A 20362-nucleotide genomic window follows, 5' to 3' on the forward strand; every position below is an offset into this window, starting at 1 on the left:
ACCAAAAGAACAGTAAGACAGATCAATGAAAGTAGGAGCTGGTTCTTTGAAAGAATTAACAAGATTGATAAACCCCTGGCCAGACTTATCAAAAAGAAAAGAGAAATGACCCAAATAAATAAAATCATGAATGAAAGAGGAGAGATCACAACCAACACCAAAGAAATATGAACAATTATAAGAACATATTAGAGCAAGTATATGCCACCAAATTAGATAACCTGGAAGAAATGGATGCATTCCTAGAGATGTATCAGCTACCAAAACTGAACCAGGAAGAAATAGAAAACCTGAATAGACCCAGAACTACTAAGGAAATTGAAGCAGTCATCAAAAATCTCCCAACAAACAAGAGCCTAGGGCCAGATGGCTTCCCAGGGGAATTCTACAAACCATTTAAAGAATTAATACCTATTCTTCTGAAACTGTTCCAAAAAATAGAAATGGAAGGAAAACTTCCAAACTCATTTTATGAGGCCAGCATTACCTTGATCCCAAAACCAGACAAAGACTCCATCAAAAAGCAGAATTACAGACCAATATCCTTGATGAACATGGATGCAAAAAGTCTCATCAACATATTAGCCAATAGGATCCAACAGTACATTAAAAGGATTATTCACCATGACCAAGTGGGATTTATCCCTGGGCTTCAAGGTTGGTTCAACATCCGCAAATCAATCAATATGAAACAATACATTAATAACAGAAAGAACATCTTGCCATTTCCAATGACTTGGATGGAACTAGAGGGTATTATGCTAAGCGAAATAAGTCAATCAGAGAAAGACATGTATCATATGATCTCACTAATATGAGAAATTATTAATCTCAGGAAAGAAACTTAGGGTTGCTGGAGTGGAGGGAGGTGGGAGGGATGGGGTGGCTGGGTGATAGGCATTGGGGAGGGTATGTGGTATGGTGAGCGCTGTGAATTGTGTAAGACTGTTGAATCACAGACCTGTACCTCTGAAACAAATAATACATTATATGTTAAAAAAAAAAAAAAGAAGATAATAGGAAGGGAAAAATGAAGCAGGGGAAATCGGAGGGGGAGACGAACCGTGAGAGACTATGGACTCTGAGAAGCAAACTGAGGGTTCTAGAGGGGAAGGTCATGGAGGGATGGGTTAGCCTGGTGATGGGTATTAAAGAGGGCACATATTGAATGGAGCACTGGGTGTTATATGCAAACAATGAATCATGGAACACTACATCAAAAAGTAATGATGTATGGTGATTAACATAACATAATTAAATTTAAAAAAAAAGAAACTGAAAGGAGTGACAGTCAAAAAATAAAAATTAACTTACTGGCTTTTTATAATATCATGCACCAAAATGTGTAATCCACATTTTTTTTCCAAGTATACCCAATATTTTTAAATACTGGCTGTCTTTTGTGTGCTAAACTCTCTCCAAATTTCACACAATTGAAACCATATAGATTATATTCTTTGATCATGATTTAAGTATACTCCAAATTAATAGCAAAAAGATAATTAGACAATACCCATATTGCTGTCAAATGAGAAATGTACTATTAAAGAACCCAGGTATCAGGAGAGATTGACAGATTGAGGATCTCCATTGTCTGTTCCCCAGTGAACCTTGTGAAAACAATTTTTAAAAAAGAACCAATATTTAAAATCTCTGGAAATTGTCCTAAGTTTAATAACAAATGAAGGAACATCTGCAAAATTCAGGAAGAAAGGTAAGACTCAATGGCATTTAAACCAATACTGCTCCCTCCTTCTACTTTTTCAGCTCAGTGAGGTGGGAATTCTACCCCAGACTGCTCTAGCAAAGGCTTCTCTCTCTCCCTAGCTCTGAGCATGGGCTTTCTTCCTAGAAGGAGAAGGGTGCCAGTGGTTTTCAGCCTGTCTCTAGCTACCTGTTGTGTAGTCCTGGGTGAGTGTCATTGAGAAGTGGAGGCTTGCTCCCCAACTTCTCCACCTAACTCCTGCAGCCTCCACTTACAGAATGGTAGCTCTATGCTGGGTGTAACATGCAGGGTGTACTGCAGCCCTGATCACCCTTTTTCAGGCTGATGAGGTAGTAGGTGTCCACAAGAGAGGTAAGCAGAGAGGATCCCAGAGAAGGTGCAGAAGATATATTCAAAGAAATGATGGTTGAGAATTTCCTCAATTTTTGAAAGATAACAAATTACACATCCAGGAAGCTCACAGAACTCCCCATAAGAGAAACACAAAGAAGTCTATCAACAGACAGATAAAGGTGAAAAATACTGACAGTCAAAAACAAGGAAGAAATCTTGGAAGCAGCAAGAGAAAAATGAATTATTACTTACAAAGGAACCCCAGTAAGATTAACAGCTGACTTCTCAGCACAAACAATGGAGTCAGAATAGAGTTGGATAACATAGTCAAAGTACTCAAAGAAAAACAACTATCAACCATGAATTCTATATCCATCAAAGTTATCTTTCTAAAAAAAAAATGAGAAAGCCTTTCCCAGATAAACAAATATTGCAAGAATTTATTGCTGGCAGATCTACCTTACAAGTAATACTATAGGAAATTCTTCAGGGTTAAAGCAAGTTACCAGAGACATTAATTCAAATCCACATGAAAACAAAAAGAGCACCAGTAAGTTAATTATATAATTATTAAAGACAACAAAAATGCACATTTTTCTTCTTTCTTCTCTTTATTTTTAAAAGCAATTATATACTATAATGTGTATATAATGTGTTATTGGGCCCATAACATATAGAAATGTAATATATGTGTAACATTTTCAAATAACTGTAAAAAGGCAGTATACACTGTTTCGGGTATGGAAATAACTATAGGTGGTAAAAATAATAATTATAATAATACATTGTTTGATTTATAACATTAATAGATAAATTAATAGAAGAGGAAAAAGGGGATAAATCTATGTAGAAGCAAAATCAAGAGTTGGATGCCTAGTTGACTGAGCCACCCAGGTTCTCCTTTGCTTTTATTTTTTAAATGAGGGACTACATACATATAGAAAAGTATATAAAGTGAACTATTCTTCATTATATAGCTAGATGAGTTTTTAAATTTGTAGTCTCATGTAAACATAACATGACCAGAATATAAAACATTTATTTACTATAGAAAGTCCTTTTGCCCCTTTTCAATCAATATCCATGTCTGCAAAAGTAACAGTATTTTGGTCCCTACCACCATCAATTAATTTGCCTGTAGGGGCACCTGGGTGACTCAGTTGGTTAAGCGACTGCCTTCGGCTCAGGTCATGATCCTGGAGTCCCGGGATCGAGTCCCGCATTGGGCTACCTGCTCAGCAGGGAGTCTGCTTCTCCCTCTCCCGCTCCCCCTTCTTGTGCTCTTTCTCTCTCTCACTCTCTCTCTCAAATAAATAAATAAAATCTTAAAAAAAAAAACCAAAAACCAAAGAAACAGGGAAACAGGAGTAAATTTAAATAAGCAAGGACTAAATGAAACAATAAAAGAATAATAACATTAACTAATTGATGAAGGGAATAAAAAATAGTGAAAGTGAATTAATGGATAAAAATAATATGTAAGAGAAGATAGTGGTGAAGAGATGCAAAGTATTTTAAATACTTTGTGTAGGAGGAAGATAGATTTATTAATTATCTTTGGACTCAGGAAATCAATGATGCATGTTAAAAATATTTAGGATTAGTCTGTAAAATAATAGAATTAAAATATATAACTTCCCTCAAAATAATTATAATAGCAATATAAAAGTTCAATGAATCCAAAAGAAGGTAGGAAAAGAGCTGGAAAGAGCTAGAAATAGAAAGATTAAAAAAGAGCATTAAAATGTGTGTAAAAATTATCACTGATATATGAAGAATTTCAATAAATGTATATAGACCCAACTCCTAAGCCAGAGGACAAAAATTTATCACAATAGATTTATAAAAATACATCTATATGTTGTTTTCAAGAGAGCCACTTAAAACAGAGAAACTAAAAATAAGTGGTGGTGGTTACACTGATCTATGCATGTATTAATATAGACAGATTATTATTAGAACAGCATCACAAAAGAAAAAGTCAATTTTACTGTATGATCATTTAAGCATAATGTAAAAAAAAATTAAAAGGACTAAAACAGAAAAAGAGAGACAGCAAGAGAGAATGAAAAGGCAAAAATAAAAAGGAAAAGGGCCCAAATTATATATCAGAAAATACAAATAAGCTTGTATAACCATATCAATATTAGATAACAATCTTTAATGCAAAAATATTCCATGAAGGATAAAAAAAGTCATTGCATAATGGTAAATCATCATAAATCATCCCAGTTTAAATCACCAGGAAATTTTCACATACTACCCTAGAATGTATATATTATACAGCTTAAAAATATATAAAATAAAATAGAATTAAGGAGATATTAACAAATCCACTATACACCTGGGATACAGAGTGAAACAAAAATTAGGAAGGATACAGAATATTTATATTACATGTAACAAGCTTTAGCTTATGTGAATGTACAAAATACTTGAAAATATCATTAGAAAAATGTCATTAGAAAATATCATTAGAAAGATTAGAAAGAAAATATCATTAGAATGCTTACATCTGGGAAGACTTTAGTGGAGCCTCATCAGTGGGTTTTATTTCTTAAGTCAATGTTGGGTTATCAGGGGTTTATCAGTTCATTCTCTATCTCTCTTTTTCTCAGTTTTGTTCATGGCGTCTTTTATATGACAGATATTTGCAAATTTATATAGTTTAATTTTATCCTTATGGTAACTAGGTTTTGTGGGAAACATAATAATTTACTCTTTTTAATAATTTTAGGGACTTTTAGTATTTCATTTGATTATGAAATTTCTAGAATTGGGAAATCTCTGAAGTATCAGCTGGTTATGTGCATCTGTACATGTATTAATATTGACAGTAGTGATGGGACAGTATGACCAAAAGTAGTCAATTTTACTGTATAATTTAAACATAGAATAAAAACTAAATTAGTAAAAGGATCAAAATTATATGCCAGAACATACAAAAACAGCTTAGATAGCCATATTAATACGTAATTCTATTAAAAGAGATATTAATAGGATTATTAGGAGGAGAGATTATGAAATACGTTTCAAATATATATTTCAAATAGTCCATAATCTAATGAAACATTAAAGGTCCTCAAAACTATTAAATGAGTAAATTGTTATATTTTGCATAAAACCCAGTAACCATAAGGATAAAATTAAGCTATGTAAATTTTCAAATAGAAAGAGACACTATGAACAAAATTAAATAGAGAGAAATATTATCTGGAAAGAAAAGTTTGCTTATTCATTTTAAATACAGATCTTGGATACAAGACAATGATAATAAAATCATAGCTAATGTGAACATGTATTCAGGGTTTATTTTGTGCCTCCATTTTGTATAGATGTTATTTAATCCTGATTCCAGTCCAATGAGATAAGTAATACTTATATCCTGTTTTTTAGAAGAGCAATTGGAGGTTAAGAAAGATCAAGGTCATGAAAGTAGCGAAGGACAGAGGTTGAATTCAAACCCTGTAATTCTGATTCCAGGGTCCACGGAGCATAAGACCTCTACACTATATGTCCTCTCTGGGGGGGAAAAAAAAGGAACAATGCAATTCAAAAATTAAAAACAAAACAAAAAAAGGTACAAGAAACAATATAGGAAATGTAAATAGGAAATATATGCTCAAACTCACTAGCAAATAAAATGCATATTAAAACAAAAAGGATGCATTTTTATTCACCAGACTTTTAAAACAAGTCACTTTAGATGTCCAGTGTTGGTGGCACTGAGGGGAAATAGATACTTTCGGGTACTTTTGGTGAAAATTTTGTACAGCCTTTTTGGAGTGCAATTTGGCACTGTTTATGAAAATACATAATTAATTAACTCTTTATCACATCAAATTATTAGCAAGGATTCAGGAAAATAATATTAGGAGGATGGTTATTGCAATGTTGTTTAAATTGTGAAATATTCTCCCCTGACTTGGAGATAGAACACCGGCAAAGTAGGCTAATGTTGGGAAGAGGGATTGGAAGAAAGCTTTGGAAATTACAAAATTCAAAGGAGCCTACTTCACAGCTTTGAGGACCATGCAGAATCACATAATCTTTCTCCAAATGTCACTAAAATGGCAATATGGAGACAGATCAACTCTCCATGCATGCTATTGCCTTGCCATCAAAGTTTTTCCCTTGGAAGTGTTTGCCTAGACTTCAGGGGGTAATCTTTACAGATACTAATCAAAAGTCTGATAATGATTTCCTAAGAGAAGTTTTAATTTATGTGCACATCTTAGCAACCATTATTTATTGTAATTCTAGTTTCTTTCTTTTTTTCTGTCATTACAATTCATTTGTTATTGTGTAGGTATCTGGCAGAGAGTTTCAGTGTATTAGCATGCCAACAGTTCTATCTACAGCACTATCAGGAAATAGTGTGCTCTTACACTGTAATTAAGGGGGAAATTCCTGCGTAGTCACTACAATTTTAAGAATGAAAAACATGTTCATCATTAGAAAATTCCATGAAAAATTCACAGTATCACAGACTTTACCCCTATAGGGTAGAGTTTCACCTGGAAAATAACAACTGTGTAGATTAAAATCTGGCAGAGGTACTGATGATGTTAGGTCAGAGTGGTGACACAGTGACCTCATCTTGGCCATGTAAATCATCTTTATATTATTCAACATCTTTATACTGCTGTTTGTGTAGATAAATGATACCCGTGTCCTGATATAAGTAAGCAGGGCGGAAGTTTTTCTTTAGTACAGGTGATGATTCGTCCCCCATTCCTACTTCCTAATGACCATGCGCACAAATATGAGATTGCTTGGTGCAGCCAGCTGCCATCTGTGGCCGTGTGGCTGTACACATCTGACATATGCAGATGTGGTTTGCCCACAATGTTCTGGTCTCATAATGCTACCCTCCCATCAATTGAACCAGCCAACAAGAAATAACTTGTTTGAGCCAAACATCTAGAAATTTTTCATTTTGATAACGTACATTCCTGAAGGAGGAACCACAGATACTCTTAAATATAAATAAAAATAAAATAGAATTTGAGCTGTCAAATTTCATATAAGCCTTCCCAGAAGGAAAACGGACTTTAAGTTAAAATAAATGCTATTTCAGGAGATATATTATCAGACCACAAAATAGGTGAAATTGGATTATAACAAAGTTTTGTTGACTCTAGTAATTTGAGTAGAGCTTCCAAATTTAAATCTTTTTTGCTGAATTGTGCTTTATAATCACATGTAGAAAAACAAAGTGATTTTGACAAATCAGTTTTTAATTTGGAACCCTTTTTTATCATGTAATGTTCTTGTTAGGCTCTTTTTGGATGTTGGAGAGTTTAAAAGACAGGTAGCAAAGGCACAGCAGAATGTATGGGGAAGTGGTATTTTCCAGGTGAAACTCTACCCTATGGGGTAAAGTCTGTGATACTGTGAATTTTTCATGGAATTTTCTAATGATGAACATGTTTTTCATTCTTAAAATTGTAGTGACTACGCAGGAATTTCCCCCTTAATTACAGTGTAAGAGCACGCTATTTCCTGATAGTGCTGTAGATAGAACTATTGGCATGCTAATACACTGAAACTCTCTGCCAGATACCTACACAATAACAAATGAATTGTAATGACAGAAAAATTACATTTTCTTATATTTTGGAGAGTTACAAGGAGAGCTGAGAATGTCAGGTAACATGGTAATTACGTTTAAAGTAACTTGATAATTTAAAAAAACTACTACTAAGTAATCTGCTGAAATATGCAGTTATTATATGGCTACATGTCCCTTTCCATTATGTTAGCACCAAATTATGGGTTGGGGTTCCTATATCTATCTTTTTTGCTCTTTCAACAAAAGATGGGACAGTTGAAATGCTGATGAGGAGGGTAAGGAGTGTTTTTTTTTCTTACTACAGTTGACAAGAGAATGAAAGTTTCAAGCACAATATAACATGTAATCTCTTTCAAGTTTCTTCTTAAGCCAACATCTAAGCAGAGCCACAAGGCTCTCTGGAAGACATTTTTTCTCATTTGGAAGCTGGCTTCATATTCTGTTGATGGAAGAAGAAAACAAGAGAAAATGTCATTCAAGGCACTCTTTGTAATGGCCATCTGGGACTTCATCTGAGTGGATGCAGGAATAAAATTCTCTGGCCATCCCAAATGATTCCAGTTATGGACATTTGAAGAGTCTGTAAGTCATGAAGAGACGTAAGTTGAGGTTATTGTAAAGTGTGATCGCACAAGTTAAGGGGGTGAATCAGAATTGCATTTGGGAAGGATGATTCAAAAGAATAAATATATGTCATCAATGATACCAAGGTTTGTTGTTGAGAAATAATGTGGAAGGGCAGGCAGGTGAAGTCCTAGTAAGGATTTGTGTCTTACTATGACAGGGCAGAAAGGAGTGTAAACTATAAGTACTACACAAATGCTTGGTACCATTATTGGTGTCATTTCTAGACTATCAACATGCTGGGAATATTGGGCCATCTGTTCAATATACAATTTCTGATTGGAATGGAACATGACATGAAGCTCATGAAAGAGAAAGGTAAATCAGTGTGGAGGACTTACATCAAGAGAATTAAAGAATCAAAACAGAGGGATGGGGCGCCTGGGTGGCTCAGTTGGTTAAGCGACTGCCTTCGGCTCAGGTCATGATCCTGGAGTCCCGGGATCGAGTCCCGCATCGGGCTCCCTGCTCGGCGGGGAGTCTGCTTCTCCCTCTCCTGCTCCCCCCTCTTGTGCTCTTTCTCTCTCTCACTCTCTCTCTCAAATAAATAAATAAAATCTTAAAAAAAAAAATAAAAGAGCTGACATTTCAGCTGAATATTTATAAAAAAAAAAAAAAACAAAAAAAAAACAGAGGGATGAGTAAACCAGAGGGCAAGAGCCATGACTTTGGGATAAATGAGAAAGGAATATTCAAATAATACTCCCTAGGTTTTTCAGAGTTTCTGTCGCTTACTATTTGTTCCTGATTTTCTGTGAAGTGGTCCTTTGATAGTTTGAGAAAAGAAAGAAAGAATTGAAATTATTTTGCATTTATACATCTCACAGATTTAAAAGGTCAGATTAATTACAATTTTCCCAAATATTTTATGTATTTCTCAGAAGTCATTATGTCTAAAGGTTATCCGTACACAAAAACACTGGGTTATTCATGTCCTTTGGGCCAACATTTGGCCAACAGGGAATTGGGTAGATGTGGTTACTGATACCTTCCTGGGATTTCCCTGTTATTGTTTATAGTTGTTACCATGCCATTTTCCATTGTGATTAGTGCAGTGTATTTTTGCCTCAACTTTAGTTATATGAATCAATGGCTTAAAATTGGTCATTGTGGCATAAAGCTTTTTCTAAGAAACACTTTTGGAGTGTCTATTTCTTGCCAGCTACATTTTTAAATTATTTTATTTTTATTTTTTGCTCTGGAGATATGGCAGTGAGGAAGACAGAGCAGGTGCCTACACTCAGGCACTCTTGTACCATGATAGAAGGAGACAGACAATAAGTTACAAACAAATAATAGAAAAAAATCAGCTGGTAGTATGTGTCATGGAAAGAAAAAAATGTTAATGCATTTAAGTTTTTAAGTTGGTGGGCTATGGTAGAATGAGTGGTCAGAGTGGTCAACTCTGAGGAGAAGAACTACAGTCTAGATAATAAGGAATGAGCAATGGTAAAGTCCAGGGAAAAGCATACCTAGCAGAGGGAATGGCAAGAGTGAGGACTCAGAATCAGGATCAATGTAATATTACCACTTGGAATTAGGCTGTAAGTATCAATAATGAAGAGGACTCTAGCAGAAATAGGGATGTGAAACTATCTATTTAAATCTGTTAGTGAGAGATTTTGCAAAAAAAATTTTTTAAAGGAAAAGTAAAATAAAAAGGCAATGTTCTGAAATGTGTTTTTTATTGGTTTATTTATTTCTAGCTCCAGTGTGTTTTCTGTTATGAAACATAATAACAATATTTAATCATTAACTTAAAAATATTTATTAATTTACTATGAAGTAAGTTTATTACATTGGACTTACAATGTCTGTTAAAACCACTTTTAAAACTAAATATCTTCCCTTAAAAAACTTCATGTTTTATACATTGATTGAATGAAACAGAATAGAATATTTGCTAAATACCTATTGAAATGCTTACTAATTATAATGATCTAAAAACTAAAATCAGCATGAATGGAATAACTCTTCTTGGTACATATTCATATTTCTTGCAGTTTTGTAACTATCTCTTTAGCACTGATGTATTTCTGATGAATGCACTTACTTTTACAGTGTATTGCCTCTCACCTGCTACATTTCCTTTGTGGCTAAGAACTCTGAAATTCCTGACTTTTTGACTAATTCTTCTCTGCAGACCATCTGCATGGTTGAGAAAATGCTCTCCTACCAATGCTGAGATGCCTGGAAACTTGGCACAAATTCTGCTAAAAAAAAAAAAAAATCCTATTTTAAGTCCTTTTATTTTAAAGTACAAATAATTTGCTCACACATTTTCACAGGTTCTGTGTTTTTGCTTCAATTCAGAATACCTACATCCAACAAAAATCTTTATGTGACAAAAATTCATCAAATAAATTATCTTTAGTTATTACATTTTTGAACATCTTGCCAAATTTAGGTTTTCAATGATGTAGATCTTCTCAATTTCATTCCATTCCAAATATGGAGCACATCATTGGCTGATTAAAAATATGACCCCCACCAAAAAAAAAAAATTCATCAAGTAAAAGTACTCTATTTTTTTTAAGTATTCTAAAGCAGACCTTTAGAAAATTGCAAAATTGGTGAATTGCATATATTATTTGAGCTCTTTATCATGTAATTTAGTTAGTCTTACCCATCCTTTTTGGGGAATATATTTCAATATCTCCTTTTTACTAGTTTTCTTTTCAAGAATTACAACTTTCTAAAAGTTTAACATGTTGAAGTTTTAGATACTCCATTGAAATCTTTTGATGAAATATTTTCAAGTGATTTTATAAAAAATGCAATAGAAATCTAAAGAGATCACACTTATCATGATGAGCACTGACTAATGTATAGAAATGTTGAATCACTATATTGTACACCTGAAAATATTATAACACCGTATGTTAACTATACTGGAATTAAAATTAAAAAAATTAAAAAAAATCTAAAGACATCATTTAAGAAAAATGTAATGCCCTAAGAAAGTTTGGTTAATCTAAAAGTAATTGTCTAAAAACCAAAACATGTCTAAAATCTAGTTAATGAAGGAAGGCAAAAAAGAAGCGTGGTGATGTATTCCTCACTATGTAGCTGAGTCTGCATGTGATGGTGTGAACAACATAACTAGTTCTCTGAATTAACTTCCATATAGAATATCTTGCAAAGTAAAAGAGTAAAATATGCTAATTTGAAGCATACATATACACTTGTATTACTAAAATGCAACAGTAATTGTAGAAATTATTTAGAACTTTAATCAAAAAATGATTTTAGGGGTAGAAGTGTTCTATCACTGGCATCGTTCAGAATGGCAGGGTTATGATGGTAAAGAGGAACTGATTTGGGGATGACTGTATTGTTTTCAATTTGTGGCATATAACGCACCCCTTTGTCACTAATACCAGGGCAGACTGCTCTCACTGCCCAATCTGTAGTCCACACTGCCTCAGTGAATTCCAAGAGTACTTATGTTCCATAGTTTTCTTAATGTAACAAGAACATTGGTTTAACTTTGATACAATACTCCAACAACGTTTGCATCTCTACTATGACTCTCCTCTCCCCACACAGTTATCTTTAAAGGTGACCTTTTAAATTAGATTTACAATAGCATTTGCCAAAAATGTTTGAATTTTTATTTTTGACATAATGAATATAAAGCTTTAGTTTAATTCTACGAATTAGGGAAAATAGAATCATTGCTGAAATTTACTTAACTGATTTTCTATTTAAATCACCAGATGATACTGACATAACACTTGCATCATTTATACAATTACTCTTCAAATAGAGTCAACACAAGAAACAACCATCAGTTAATGTTTTGCACATTTGCAAAAATTACATTAGAAAATTAATTAAGGAGACCAGCTATTTGGTATAAATGACAAATCTCTTTTATAAAATAATATATAAACACAGCAGCATGTGATAAATTGTCATTTTTGAGCAGTCTTTGTAAAATTAGATATTAATTTTGAAGCTAATGCCAATGCTTTGCCAGGAGTTTTGTCTTCTGCCATTTGTGTGAATATTGATATTGCCACTGCTCCCATAGTAAATGGTAAATGTTAATGAATACATTGTGTAAATTCATCACTATCTTTCTGAGAAATCAAAATTCAGTACTTTTAAAACAATTATTAAGCATTCATTCTTTCTCTTTTTAGCTCACTACTGCCAAATGAGTTTATTGCAAGACATCAGAGCATTACCAAATAATAAAATAAGTACATTCATGCTTATAGCTTCCCATGTCCTTGTGTGGTCTCCTCCCACACTGAACCTGAACTTGCTCTGAGTTTTGCTTTAACCAGTAGAAAGTGGTGAAAGTGATGCTATGCTATGTCATTTTAAGGTGTAATTCTTGAACAGGTTTGGCAGCATCCTCTGCTGCCCTATTGGGTTCTGGTCTGCCTGTCTAGAGAGAAAAGCCATGTGGAGAGGCCCCTGAAGAAGGGGACACCAAGTGGAGAGACCGTATGTAGGAGCACAGAGGCTCCAGACCTGTGGGTGGGATATCCATCTTTGATATGGCAACCTCCATTCATTTCCATGTAATCATGTAAGATACCAGAAGAGAGATGAACAGAAGAACCACAAGCTAATCCTCAGCCAACTCATATAATAATGGGACAGAATAAAATTGTCATTGTTTTAAGCCATTAAGGTTTGGGATAGTTTGTTATGCAGTTTTAGATTACTAAAACAGAAATTGGAAACTTCAGATTCAGGTTGGGGTTGGCATAACAAAAATCTAAAATACATAGTGTTGGTATAGGGACTGGATGGCAGGTGGAAGCTAGAAGAGGCTCAAGGAAACTGTTATTACAAGCTGGAAGGACAGGCAAGATGGATAGGAGAGAAGAGGCAATTGGTTTTATACTGTGGTGGGAAGTTTGGAAATAGTGTAACCTCTGCTAATATGGAAGGAAGATAGAAATTACTTTAATGAAAATATGGATCAAGCTAAGATTTCCAGACATAAATCTCCTTCCAGGCTTCTATTATCTGCTTATAATAAAGCATGGAAGTAGGGAGATGAGTAGAAGAAACTGTTTCATTTGCAAGCAAAATTTAAAGAGAATATAAAGTAGCTGAAACTTGCTATGTTTAAAAATAAAACTGTTATCTTTAGTATTTCTCAGCAGACAATACTCAAAGTAAGAAATGGCCTCAGGACCATGACCAAATCTTGAGTGCTGTCAGTGAGGTGTGGTTTCAAGGTCAAAACCTCATGGGTGCAGCTCTAAGAAACATTCGTAAGACCTCAGAATTATTTCAGTGATCCTCACTAGACAAAATTACTTCTAAGAATCTGGTCAGTATCTTAAGGGATTGACTCACAGCAGTCTAAAGTAGAGAGGGGCCCATCTTAAAGAGTATAGGAATGTAACTTTTGTCTATTGGAATGGATTTATAATTTGATGCATAGGAAACCCACACAGTTTCAAAAGACATTGTAATTTCTTGGGTTGCAAGGGACAGAGTCCATTGAAAATGAGGATGACTCTGAACCCTCAAACTTTGATGTGTAGGAAATGGGTTAAGAAAGCTCCTCATCTGCAAAATTGGCTTATTTCTTATGGAAAAGAAAGGGTGTGTAGGAGGGCAGAGTCCAATTTCCATAGGATGAAGCCAACAACCATGGAAAAAACACTCCCAGAGTCCAGGACTGAATCCTACTCTAATTCTTGGATAGAGGTACCGGTCAGAATTCAGAATTTTTACGGGCCTTTCACTGCTGTAATCCTTCTGTCCCCTATTGATGAAATTCCTTATCAAATTATTATGTTGGATATCCATAATAACATGACATATAATAAGACTAACAATTGAACAATTGCTATGGTGTATGAATACTACCATATATTTTGCTTTAAAATTGACTAAAACTACTAACATGCAATACATAAATAGCTCAATATATGCAAGGAACATGTACAAAGAAAAAGTTCTTTACTACTTTTTGTTAGGTTAATCACTTCTAAAACATCTTACTAAAGAGGCTTTCCTATTGGGTGATGACTTTTGTGAGCCATATTATATACTGTAAAAGGGGCATCATGACCAGGATAGTGATACATCGAGTAAGTGTGAATAAAAACATGCATCTGAATGATAGTTTCTATCTTGCTTTACCCTAACAGTAAAGTTTGGAGTAAATTGCCTGGTTTTGATTTAATACTGAAGGGGATAATAAAATACTGAATTTGACAGACTTTTGGGTTTTATTACCAAAAGTGGGAAGTTGCTACCCTTGTCCTCAAAACAGGTAAAACCTAGACAAACTAAAAAATCAATGACTTTTCTCAGATTTGTCACAGAACTGAGATCACAGGACACATCTTCATCCCCAAATCTGGAGGGCCAGGCATACCCAGATAGATACAGCACTTGAGATTTGCTTTCCTGAAACAGAGGACACCATATGCCACAAGCCAGTAGGAACACTTTGCTAGTAATTTGACTGCAGGCTAAATGCAGACAAGTGTGTTAACCAAACAGCTCCTGGAGGCCACAGTTATAGAAGGGCCCACAGATTGCAAGCTCTTCTGCCAAGAACCCTATCAGATCCTCCCCAGAAAGATCTGAGAAAGCTCCCCACATGGCCTGGGCAGGGAATGGAAAAGTATAAGCCAGCATGAACTCCACTCTACCCTAAGACTTCCCCCTAACAAAGACTTAACTCCCTGGGAGAAGAGATTTCACCAGTGCAAAACTGAAACCTTCTAACTCACTCCAGCCAACTCTAGCCTTCCTATCTCATCTAAGGAAAAAATAAATAAATAAAAACATTAGTCAACTGGGAGTAGGGCTTTAAGGTATTAGGCTGGAGAGCTGTAGTGGGGAATGGACTGGGACAGGGGTGAGGGGAAGTCATGCCCCTGGAGTAAGTTCACACTTACTTTGAAGACCACACCTCTGAGACACAAGCCCACTCAAATACTGAGACTTAATTAGAAGATCAGAGGATGGTCCTTTCCCTCTACATCCCACAATTATACTAATAAGCCTCCAGTAATAACAGTGGATTAGAGCTGAAAGAACTACCAGACACAGATTCTCTCTGAGGAATAGTACAAAGGGAAGCTCCAAAGCCATGGGGGAGGTGGGGTGAAAACAAGGACATTAGAGGAACCTGAAGCTGCTGGTCCCTATAACTACATCAAACATTAAACATGGCCCAAATCTTTGCCATATTAACATAAATCCTCACATTAAAGGTCTATTTGCCTCATATCTATTACCTTTTGCCACACATCTGCTTTCAGAAAGCAAGCAAGAAAGAAAGAGAAAAAGAAATGACAAGGAATGCCAAAGGCAAGAGAAACACAGTCTGAAAAGACAGAGTAATGATCAGCACAAAACTCAGATATGACACAGATGTTGGAAGTATCACAAAGTGAATTTAAAATAACTATAGTTAATATGTTAATGACTTTAATGGAAAAAGTAAACAACATGCAAGAGCAGATGGGTAATGTCAGCAGGAGGGTGGAAATATAAGAAAGAATCAAAACAAGATGCTAGAAATTAAAAAAAAACAACAACAACATAGTAACAGAAATGAAAAGTGCCTTCAAGGGGCTCATCAGTAGATTAAATATAACCAAGGAAAGAATCAGTGGGTTTGTAGATCAACAGAAACTTCCAAAACTCAAACACAAAAATAAAAGTAAAAAAGAGCATCCAAGAACTGTGTGGCAATATCAAATATAATGCATGCATCTTTGGAAAAGGAAAGAACAAGGAGGAAGAAATATTTGAAGAAATTATGGCTAGGAAGTTGCCAAAATTCATGGCAGATACCAAACTATAGTTCCAAACACCTCAGAGACCTTTCAAGCAGGATAAATACAAAACAACAACAACAACACAGCTAGACATGCATTTTCAAATTGCAGAAAACCGAAGAGAAAATTTTGAAGGAAACCAGAGAGGAAAGAAAACTTATCTACAGAGAGAACATGCTGAATTTAGCCAAATTATGTACAATTTATTGAAAATGAAATATAGGAAATTAAACCTACTGGATAAAGAACTTGAGCTACAGTTCAAACGACTTGCCATCAAGCTTTGAGGACACTTTGACATATTACAATTCAAATCATCTAATGTATATTAGAATAATTTTTATATTCTACTTAAATATTTTTTAATATTTAATATATATTTTATATTCTATTTAAAATAATTTTAAAATTAATAATGTATTATTTTATTTTTATTTCTTAGTGGTTACGATTTTTAATAATTTACCTGCTTTGTTGATCTAAAGTTTTAGAGGTACTATAGTGTTTATATTTTTTATATTTTTTAAGTCTTAGGAACAAGTATTTGACAGTGTCTTCTTATAGAGTTGCAACTGATTAAATCATACCCAAAGAACATTTCAGCAGGAGGGGTCCTTAATGGCAGTCTTATTGCTGGTTATACCCAGGTGAATCTATGACCTCAGTGAAGAGTTGTTATTATTTAGCTTGTACAAGCTGAGAGAAATTGCTATTAGCGTAAGAGAGAGAATCGAGCATAACAAAGAGTAGAATGCTGGGTTGAGATAATAAGCAGGGATATAGTCCTGCATTTGTCTTCCAAAATGTGTATTTATTCAGAGAATGGGAAAATCAGGTTGTCCAGCTGTTCTTGTGTGTGTGTTGGATGAGAAGCGGGGCAAACAGCATCTTGGATTTTTAGTCGCTCATAAGCTTAAAAACAACGAACATAATACCATTTCTTTTAAATATAGTAATAGTCTTTGACTGTAAGCTCTAGATCAAGGAAGGTCTCCCAGCACTGTTTTTCAGCCCTGGTCAGACACTGGGACATAGTGTTCATTTCTGGGCAACACCATTTCAAAGGGCTGTTTATAAAATAGTGTGAAGGATCTGGAAATTAAAAACACCATGTGAGGGAACACTTAATAAAACTTAATAAAATTTTTAGCCAGGATAAAACAAGTCTCATGGTAGACATTGTGGATGTCTTTTAAGTATCCGACGTTCTGTCATGTTGAATATGTAGTGGACTTATTTAGCTTTGCTCCTGGAAGGTAGAACTGTGAACAATTGTCAAAAGTTGCAAAAGATAGCCAGCTGGCTTGATGTGAAATGGATGTTTCCAACTGTTAGTGCTGAGTAACTACTTCAGAGTAGTGTAGAAGGTATTCCTCTTTGAGTAGGAGTTTGGAACCATGGAATTTTCTTCTTATTCTGAGCAAGTAGTTTGAAATAGTCTCTGCTTAGTAGTATAAGTAAAATTTTGTAGTAAATTTGTTAAATAAAAATTCCTGTAGTTACAAACTAAAAATAGTGACTCCTTGCTTCTTCACATGGGTTCAAATCACCTTGGTTAATTGTAATAAAACATATTTCCACAGGTGTTGGCATAGGTCACGAGTCTTCTAATATTAAATCTTCTAATATTTAAGTCTTCTAATATATTCTTTTTAAAGTGACTACCTAAAAACAAAATAATCTGATGTGAGGCAATATTTTATTAAAATTCACCTTTTTGAATAAACATGCTGATATTTCTTTGAAGTATTAAAAAAAGCATAAAAATTTTATCCATGAGCTTATGAAAGCTGTAACCACATTATTTGCTCACAGAAGTGGGAGCAAGGTGGGGGAGGGGGGAGGGGGAAGTAAACATTTTCATGCGCATTGCTTTCCCTTTTGTCCCACTCCTTCTCTCCCCTCTCCCTTCCCAATCAGCATCTTGTGTATGCTGTCTTTTGCTCCATTCCAGTATGCCTGACACTTCTATACTCTCACCTTCCTACGCAGGACCTCTGGGTTCTGTATTTCTTCTTCTGCCCTGGTTGTCTTCCTTCTTATTGAGATTCTGTTCAAGTGGAGTCTTTCCATTCTTTTTCCTAGTTCAGAAGGGCTTGTGGAGCATAATCAGGCAGCTCCTAAATGCACAGTGTGACGGGGAAGGCCATGGATACTCCCGCTGAATCATTTTCATCTGGTCAGAGAAGGAATGTAGCAGTTGAGGTGGGTACACTCACATATTGCTTTTATGGAAATCTTGTACATGCTGCCTGATTGACCTACCAGGTTATGGACCATGTGACATGGGTTCAATGTCCCAGATTCTCCATTAACTAGTGCTTGTCCAGGTCTAACCACTCAGGGGTCAGGTCTCCTCATTTATCTGTAAAGATTGTTTTATAGTAACAAATTCCCCAAATGATCATGTGAGTTAAATGAGATATCAAAACTGAAACCTACTTTGTGAATAATAAAACATAGCTGGTGGTTATTTATTTTTTTTTATAACTGCCCTGCTTCAAATCATTGGCCACTTCAATTTTCCCTTCCAGTACCCAATGTAACCTATTATCCATGATCTCCCATTATTTTCCTTTCTGAGTATGTGAGCAGAGCTGAAAAATAATGAAATTTCAAAGTAAAAGAATAGACAATAAAGAAGGTAAAGCCATCAAAATCATCAAGATAACGCTAAGAGATTTGAGGTCAATATAGTGTATTGAGAAGGTAAAAAATAGGTGGGCATCACCCATTTACTCATTATTTATCCAACAAACTATAAGTGCTGATTAAAAACCAGACATTCTGTGGAAAGAGGATCTCCTTACTATTCCCTGTGTTTCCATTGGGAGGGACTTCAGTGTGAGTAATTTATAACCTCTCTCATCTCAGAGCCTTACCAGATTGCCTGAAGCAAATTTTTCTCCTCTTGTCTCTGCACTCTTCTCTACTTTTGGTAAGAGCTGTGACTAGCTGGGCAAATTCAATCCAGAGGAATAGTATTAACCAGCCCAGTTAGCTAACAGACCTGAAGTCATGCTCTTTAATCTAAATTTTATCAGAAGTTAAGGTATATTTTAGTCTCCATTTGTTTGACTCATATGGTTCTCCTAAATGTGCATGGGGGGAAAGGGGTGATTTTATTATGTACCCCTCACACTGCAACAGCTACTATGCTAGATGGCTATGCCATGATCTGGCCTTAAAATATTTTCCAATAGAAGGATGAAAGAGTGAATACAGAGGAAACTTAAAATAATGAATCAGAAATCTTGGGTTGTGAGTCTCAACTTTACCATTTACTAGCCTTGTGTTTTGGGTGTTTTGGGGTAAAGGTGGCTTAATCTCTTTGATATTCCATTTCTTCATTTGTAGAAAGAAAGTAATAATCCCTGCCTCACGGAATGATATAAGATCAAAGATAAAATTGATGTGCAAAATTTTGTGAACTGTAGTGCTAAATAAACCTTGTCCAAGATTGTCTTCCTTATAACAAGCTCCCCCACACTCACCTGCCCCCACCAGCCCACTATCTACTTAGCATACCACAATATTTTTCTTGTCTCCAAACCTGGATTGGGTCCGTAGTCCTGAAATCCAATCCCCAAATTTGAAATTACCAAAAACTGGTGTCAGTCCTAGATTTCATGTATAAACTGTTACATGTTGCTATCCTCAGATTGTTTTGCTGTTTGTCATTGACCATGTCCTGCCTAGATTTCTGCCTCTAGCTAATTGTCCTATTTCCCTTGCTTTGTGCTTTCCAAGTCTTCCTAAACATATGCCTATAGATATAAACATGCCAATAATGTCCAAAAGGTAGAATGTTGAGTTTCTTTTTCCTTCTTCTCTTTTCCGATAGGTGATATATGATGGTTGAATTCAACCCCTGTAGTATGAGTTAGCTCCAAATAAAAATTCATGACCTTAAAACCTTATAATCCAAGTCACTCTTGGTAAAAGCAGCTGAAAGTTCCATTTATAGAACTTATTTAGAGATTTTCCAGATAATAAGGGTTGAACAGAAACACCAAAGACTGCCCCAGAATAGCAACTAGGGCATTTCCTTTGACAGCTGCTAGAGATCTAATGGAACTTGAAATCAGTCTCAAAACTGAATTGAGGCTCTGAAACTTGACTAGCTTGCTAACAATAGTGTATGGTGCTGAGTAATTGCTAAGGGAGGGAAAAACATATAAAAGAGAAAAAAATCAGACAGCATGTTAGTCATATTATTTGATGGTACCTCTGAGTCATTAGAAGGAAAATTCACCAGAAAACACACAACATTACGCATATCATCTCCCATCTAGTTGAGAAAAATAGTGATTCTATTATTTCTGAAAG

Source organism: Leptonychotes weddellii, chromosome 3 (genome assembly GCF_054177405.1).
Source record: "Leptonychotes weddellii isolate Sample4059 chromosome 3, ASM5417740v2, whole genome shotgun sequence".
In the NCBI taxonomy this organism is placed as follows: Eukaryota; Metazoa; Chordata; class Mammalia; order Carnivora; family Phocidae; genus Leptonychotes; species Leptonychotes weddellii.